We start from the raw sequence: 8,172 nt of genomic DNA, 5'->3' as shown, positions 1-8,172 counted from the left end.
TTATTCTTGTTGCTCTTCCAATTCTCTCCCCCACCCTGCGGCAGAGAAGTGAGCTAGTGGCTGCTTAGTTGCTGGCTGGGGTCAACCCACCACACCAGCAAAGCTGCTGCAGTTGTCTAGAATAGCTAGCACAGTGGAGAGATGAGGCGAGAAACTAGGGAGAAAAGCAGTATGAAGCACAGCCATCAAGAGAAGAGATATGAGGCAGAGGTAGTAGGAGCAGAGAACAGGGGGAAACGTTGTATGAAGCATGGCTAAAGGGATGGGAAGCAGAGCAATGAGTAGCACAGAACAGCGAGCAGCAGGGCTGGCAGCGTGAGAAGCAGCAAAATCAGAACCAGGGGAGATCAATATACCAACTCAGCTTAAATGCAGCCTTACCCCCCATCAAGACTTCAAAAACCTTGAACAGTGAGTGCCAATTACTACAGCAGAGGAAAAGCAACTAGCTGACCTAGTAGTTGCTTCTTCTGAAGAAAACACAGTAAAATACTATTCGTATAGTTATAGTTTAAGAATTCAGTACCACTACTGTATTTACTTACCTCATTTGAGTTTTATTGTTTCCATTTAATACAAATGTGTTTGTTAGCCATTTGATTTACCTTTCATAGCTGCTTGATATCCTTCACTGCAGAATGCATTTTTCACCGAAATTTACATCCCGTATCATTCTCTGTATTAAAAATATGCATGACTCAAACACCTAAATGAGATAATTTTGTGTAGCTCTTTGATGATGAAGACTAGATACTACAGTATTTACCAATCTGAAAATGTTTTTTGTGACTGATCTCCAACCCCTTCGAGTTTGGTGTACCATAAAAGTGACCTTTCTACAAAATCACAGAATCACAGAATGTTACGGGTTGGAAGAGACCTCGAAAGATCATCTAGTACCTTTCTATTAATATTCCCCACTTCCTTGTCATGTTGATAAGTTGTAATAGTAACTAACACAAGTGCGTTTCACGTTATGATTTAAATTAAACATGATTTTGTTTTACATGAATGATGTGTCCACCTAATACAAAGAAACTTCATTTTCTTATACAATGATAAAAATATGAAATTTCACAGTACACTGAAAGAATCATTGCCATTAACAGCTTAAGAAACACATCAAAAAATGGAAAATATGAGGAAAAGACATCTGACAATTTCCTCCTAGATTTGTTGCAAGACACCCAAACTTGGAGGGTTTGATCTGGTAACATTCAAGTATCTCATGCAATGTATCTGTTTTATGTGGATGGCTATGGAAGGTCATGCTATCTGAAATAACTGTCATACCAAACAGGCAAAAAACCTTCTGATTCAAGCTTGAGAGGCACCTTAATATACAAGACCAAAGTATCAATTCTGCGGCCTGGAAGAACAGACATTATCCAGAATTTAGTAATGTGCTTAGGAGCTAGCAAGGATTTTTCTATTGAAGCTTCTCAAAAAAGAGAAAGCTCTGTGTATGTTACTTGATCACTAAGTCATTCGGCTCCAGGTTTATTCACGATGCAGGTAAAAAAGGGCAAAATTAACAGAAGGTCATGCCTATCTAATTGCCCCAGCAATCCGGTGCCCAAGGCAATTGCCTACAATGCTTATGTCAGTCCTGGAAACTGTGATACAGTTATGCAAAAGGCAAAAAATCTTTGGATATATCTAGCAAAGCTTTTCTAGCAGACCTACATCTGCCAAGACTATATGACTGCTAGATGGAAAAGCCTGTTTAGAATGCTGAATATAATTCTGTCACACATGTTAATCTTTCTCAAATTTATATTGACATAGATGAATTAAAGAAACTTGGCTTGATTAACCACCGAAAGGCCAAGAGGGAACAGAACCATTCCCTGCCAATAAATAGGGATGCAAATACCAGTGAGAAAGAGATAATGCAGCTAAACAAAGAGGCTGGCAGAAAGAACAAGCTCTGAATAAATCAAGCTGGTGACAAGAAGAAAGCTCCCAATCATTGACACTGTGAGGGTCTGAAACAGCTTCTCAATAGGCACAGTGGGACACAGGTCAACTAATGGTGACAAGCCTGGTCATTTATTGACTTACAGGACATGGCTCCCTATGCAACATGCTTGTGTACTTGACAAGTCAGGCCCATCTTGTTCCCAGGTCATATAGGATGGATGAAATCTTTTTCTGAGATTATCCAGCTTTTTTCTTGTCTCATATACTGGTTTTGGCTGAGACAGAGAAAATTTTTTTTTAGAGAACCTGCTATGGTGCTATGCTTTGGATTTGCGACCAAAACAGTGTTGACAACACAGGGATGTTTTAGCTATTGCTGAGCAGTGCTTACAGAGCATCAAGGTCTTTTCTGCTTCTCATGCTGCTCTGCCAGCCAGCAGGCTGGGGGTATACAAGAAGTTGAGAAGGGACACAGTTGGGACAGCTGACCCCAACAGACCAAGGGGTATCACACACTGTACAGATATTATCCTCAGCAATAAAAGCTAAAGAAGGGAGGGATGTTCAGAATTTTTGCCTTCCCAAGTAACAGTTACACATGATAAGGCCTAGCTTTCCTGGAAGTAGCTAAACACCAATGGGAAGTAGTGGATGTATTCCTTATTTTGCTTGGCTTGCATGGAGAACTTTTGCTTTCCGTACTAAAGTGTCTTTATTAACCCAATTCTCCCCCATCCCAGTGCACAGGGAGTGAGCAAGTGGCTATGCAGTGTGCTTTGCTGTCTACTGGGGTTAACCCAGAACATCTGGTCAGTGACTGAATCTTTATTATATATTCCTGAGTACTGTATTATTGGGCTGGCTTGGGAAGGGAAGGGAAAAAAAAAGAACAAAACCCAGCAAGAACACAGGTAAGCATGCCTCCCACTAGCAATTCTACAATGCTTTAACTTCCACCACAATCAAAAAGAAATTTTTGAGATCTAGTATTACAACAGCATCTCTCTGACTTGCGACTGCACAGGTTCTCATTCCACTCAATTAAATCTCCTCTTACTTTCTGTGTAGAACAATGCCCCAGACTACTTCACCATCAAGTAAACTACTAGGAAGCTGTAGGGAATCCAGCAGCAGAGCCTCGCTAGTCAAGGGAAACTTCCAAAGAGCACTAACAAGCTTAATAAATAGCAGCATCCACCAGCTCCGCCTTTGGAGACCCTGATGGTGAAAGTGCCCAGGAAAGGCCAAGGTGTTCATTCCTATTGCAGCTATTTTAGCTGTGCGGATTTACCTTTTGTGACTATTTACTGAATAAAAGACAGTATCTTCCCCGTGCCTCAGGCAAAACCCATCTATGCATTCTCCTTCCATCCTGTAGCTGTTACTCTAGCTGGCCTATCACGTGTGGTCTACATAATATGATAAAACAAGTTTTAACTCAGGAGATCAACAGAAAGAGGAAATGTAATTTGTCATTGATATTACAAACCCCAAACCGAAAGCAATAGCCTAAACTACCTACCTGCAGTGGTTCAATCCATATTTCTTCCGAGCACAACTTGAAAAACGGTTCTGTTTATTTTATCTTATCACATTATCCTGGTATTACTTTTTGCTCATAGCCATTCAGACATGTCTGGCATTTAACATATGCTATTTTGGAAAAGATTCTAATCTGTTAAATAAGTTTTAGGCTTATCTGACAAGGCATTTTTCTTGCATACTGCTATCTGCAGATAGTGTGATGAAAGATAAAAAAAGTCAGCATCTCTCCCTTCCCTAACAAGCAGCTCCCACTCCAATAATCTTAAAAGTTACAAGAAAACATGTCAGAGACCTGGCATAAAGGTTTTTGGACTCTAAATTGCCAATTTTATCTTAATGTTTTTAAGTAATCTTATTTCAAAGTTATAAGTATACTGATACATGAGCAGCTGAACTGTAAATTACAGTTCCAATTAGTTTTTTAGAAGAGGGAGGCTCTTCCTTTAAAGAGGGAGGAAAAAATATAAAACTAAAAGAAAAAAGCCTAGCAATATTGTGACCATCTTAGCCAGCAGGCAGCCCCAACACTTCTAGCAATTAGGCTTGTCAAAATCCCCTCTTGCAAACCCCTGTTGTTCTAGCAACAGCAAGTGCCAGCAGGCAGCTGTGTTCCCAGAGACTGTGAACATAAACCCAGCAGAAGACAACTTGGTAGTTCTTTGTGGGAGACGAAGGAAGCCAGACAGACATACTCCCTAATAACCTTCTGTGAACTGAATGCTGCAGGGAGCTTAAGCTTTTATGTTTTTATTTGCATAATGACCAGAGTAAGTTCTCATCTCACAAAAGGAAATTGACTTTCCTGCCTGGAACCACCACAATCTGCATCAATCACCCCATCACTTAAGCAGCCCAGCCTGCTTAAAATCATCACCCCTTCAGAAAAGAAATGCCTTGTCAGGAGCTCAGGAGAACCTAATGGTAGAGCAGATAGACTTGCTATATGTTAGCTAGAGATTTGTCGAGCTGTGAATCACATTGATGTGGTTCTTTAGGATTAGATGTTAAAACATTAAAAACCCACCTGAATTCTATTTATCCAGCACATTACTTAACTGTCCCAAAGCACAAGTGGCTTAAGGCAAGCATCTCCAAGTAAATCAAGAATATAGGCACAGAAATAGATGTAGCTAACATATTAACCTAGAATATCAGCTATTTCCCAACAATTGCTTTTAACCATATGCTGCACTCAGTACAAATACAAGATAGTGGTTCGGTTGTTTTTTTTTAATTTGAATTCTGAAGAAGCAAGAACACACCTATGTAATTCAGCCTTATGTGTACATGCCCTATGACACAGCTAAGACACAGTCCAATTTTCCTTCCTTCCCACTCCCAGCCCAAGGTTCACTGCTTCATTCAGTGCAGAGGGTGAAGCAAGTTTTGTGCACGGGCCACAGTTGCTGCAAAACCAGTACTTTTCACTTCCCCTCTCCCCCCAGTTAAGCCCTCAGGGCCCTGATATGCTTCTTTCATATTCTAATATTTCTTATTCTAAGTTCTAGAAGACTTAGAGTATCCAGAAGTCATCCTCAGGCAGGAGTGTAGTTGCTTTAATTTGCTGCATCAATGCTTAGTGTAAGTGATTCAAACCTGGGTGCCATTTTCCACTTCCAAGGCCTCTAACTTACTCCTCCTAAATAGGCAGGAAACACAGATTAGGAAAAAAAAAAAAAAAAAAAAAAAAATCTATCCACTAATAAAAGCATCACCTCTTCTTAGAAAGTATCCCTAGAGCTATGCTTTGGTCAGAGTACCTTCCCCTTGGTATTAATGGATGATGAAACTGCCAACCAGACCTTAGGAGATGCCACAGAGCCTCCGAGCTCATTCTGAGAGACAGAGAAAAGAGGACAAAGAAAAGACTCAAGCCCCATTAGGTCCAGTCTCACAGAATGAAACAGCCATCAAGCTTTTAGAGTTTCAGAAAAGGTAACAGAATTCCTAGATCCTGATCCAAGTTTTAAAGTGTATAACAACTATGAATTATGAACAATAAATAAGAGATGAACCCAGACAGCCTTGAACCTATCTTCGTTTTGTCCCAAAAAGGCCTCATTTTACTATAATTTGCAGATGAAGGCTGTGATCAAACTGTAGTCACAAATTCTACTGGTTGAGACAACAGTCGCAGCACATAAGCTTGTCATATTCCAGGTGTCTGCTGGAAGAGAGGGAAAAAAGCCTGAGGTTTTCAAGACTTTTTTTCTGCCTGTCGTGTTCTCCATCCTCTGTGTATACTGGTACCAAAATGGATTACTTCCCCTCACTCTTCCATTCCTCAGGCTCCTTTAATTCTGCTTTCTACAGTTAGAATTTGACAGACAGAATTAAAACATGCAGTGTAGTGGACACTCAAAACAAGCATCATGGGTGCCTATCTCATAACCATCATTCTTCTTGCATGCACCATTATCCCACGTAATGTCTGATAAAGGTACCAGTTTAACCTTTTCATAGTTTAAGCAGTATGATTTTCAACATACTAAGCATGACTGAAATCACTAGTTTTTTTCTGAGGGGTGGAGGGTGCATTGCTTTGTTTTCTTTTAATTCTACCATCCTTAACTGATATGGTTCTACTAACCTTGAGGAGGAGGGTTAATTGTTCCCTCTGGCATTGGGATCAATTATTGCTAAGCTTTCTATTTGGCATCAAGAAGTCACAGAAAATTTTGATTTCTCTCTCATGAATCGCGTTAGCAAAAGCCACAGAATGGCTACCTTATATATCCTTGGGGTGGAGGGGAAGAACTTTCCTCAACACCATGGAGTGTACTACAGAATGTATCAGCTCTGAGGTACGGCATAAATACAAGAAAGAGCAATGATACACTGTAACCTAAGGGAAAGCATAAAGGCTGTGGCCACACAACTCACTTAGCTATAGTAAAGAGTAGGTATTCCGTTAAGGATGGAAAAGAAGCTCAACAACAAACGCAAATCAGAAATTCTGAACTGTAAGAATAGGCCAAGTATGTACAGCAACACACTGGCCTTGGCAAAACACCCTGTGTTCAAGTTGAAAGAAACTGAAAGCTGTTTCCTCTGGAAACTGCAGGTATTTAAACAAAGAGTTAATTCCATGTTGCTAGCCCTATTCATGGCACTTACATAGAAGATCAGCCTGCTGAAACTAAATCTCAGCTGAAGTGGATTTAAGCTTTTAAACAATCTTTCTGGATATTCAAGAGTGAGTCCTATGCCTCTCCTTTGATTTCAGAATGTATTTCTTCACATTTTTGCCAGAAAATGATGTTTGGGCGCACAGAAGTGAGTGAGGAAGAGTATTATTTCTTGTTTATAAGTTGCAAGTAATTTTAGGCCGGGGTGGGGAGAGGGAAAGTTACTTAAAGGAAGCCTGGCACTTAAATGGAGAGTAAATATATTAGTAATATCAACCATTTCCTTTACATTGTTGAGATCAACCAGGTCATTGCCTCTTAAGTGATATGTAGAGATTTCCATACATTCCTAACAGTATTGTTTTTCCACACAGCCATCCCAGAGCTCTGAACCAATATCCATTTAGCACCAGAAATTAGTCCCCTCCCTAATTCACTAGCTTAAAAATTCTATTTACTTTATAGCTAGGAATCAGTACAGACAAAACACAAAATGTCTCTTCATCTTCTAAAAATACTAAAAATTACAGACATTTAGATTCAAGAGATTAATATCTAACTTCTTCCCCTATAAATTTGTTCTGCAATAGTTTGTTGAAGATGGAGGAAACCATGAATAATATTCCAAAGTCAACCATCAAACGTACCATAAAGGAACTGAAAACAGTTAACCAGAAACCATTATGTTCTAATCCATGAAAGAGTTTCCCCTTTTTCTTAAATTTAACATAAGACATCAAAAAATTGAGTTCAATTAAATTTTCTGTTAAATTAAATCAATTCTCTTTGTCTAAATATTCTTAAAATTAATGCAGTATAATATATACATATAGCATCCAGTTACGAAAATAGTCATCCTACATTTGATATACAGGGTTTGAGCACGTATCCTGTGCAGCTATTCAGAACAAGCCTTGTGATTGCCAAAATTCCAAGATAAAACTGAAGCCACGCAGACTGTTGCATTTTTCCTAGGCAAGAATACTTTTCCTAATCACAACTATAAAAATAAGAAAAGTGTAATGATTTTAAAGGAATTTAAAGGTAATTTGTCTTGCTGATTACAATTCTGCCATCCTGCAAGGCAATTTAAGATCAAGAGCCTAAATTTAGACAGTGTTCCAAGTCCTTAACAGAATTATGACCCAGGTAGTGAAGAAATTAGGATAATAATTGTTTATGTTTTACTAAAAAGGCTAAGGTTATTAAGTTTACTTTTTCATATACCATGTAAACCCATTATCCTATTATGAAGCATATGATTTTATCTTTTACCAAAATGCTTGATAATTCTAGTAAGTGCCTCTATCATCTGTAATCCACACTGAAATTTAAAATCTGCAAACTAGAACTATATTAATTTCTAAGATAGACATAGATTAAGATTTCTGACATTCTGTGGGTGGCTGGGTTCATTTGGGAGGGTGGGGAGGGGGCAGCACGTCCAAAAAATTCTCTGTAAGTCATGACTGACATGGGCTAATACTGGACACCAATCCTAGGAAAGCAGCTTGAGTTTCACATACATAAATATGAATATAGTTCATGTTGTCTTTTTTCTTATTCTAAGACTGGA

Source organism: Leptosomus discolor, chromosome 8 (genome assembly GCF_034619465.1).
Source record: "Leptosomus discolor isolate bLepDis1 chromosome 8, bLepDis1.hap2, whole genome shotgun sequence".
In the NCBI taxonomy this organism is placed as follows: domain Eukaryota; kingdom Metazoa; phylum Chordata; class Aves; order Leptosomiformes; family Leptosomidae; genus Leptosomus; species Leptosomus discolor.
The sequence above is the reverse complement of the archived record's forward strand: the minus strand, read 5'-3'. Positions refer to the sequence as shown.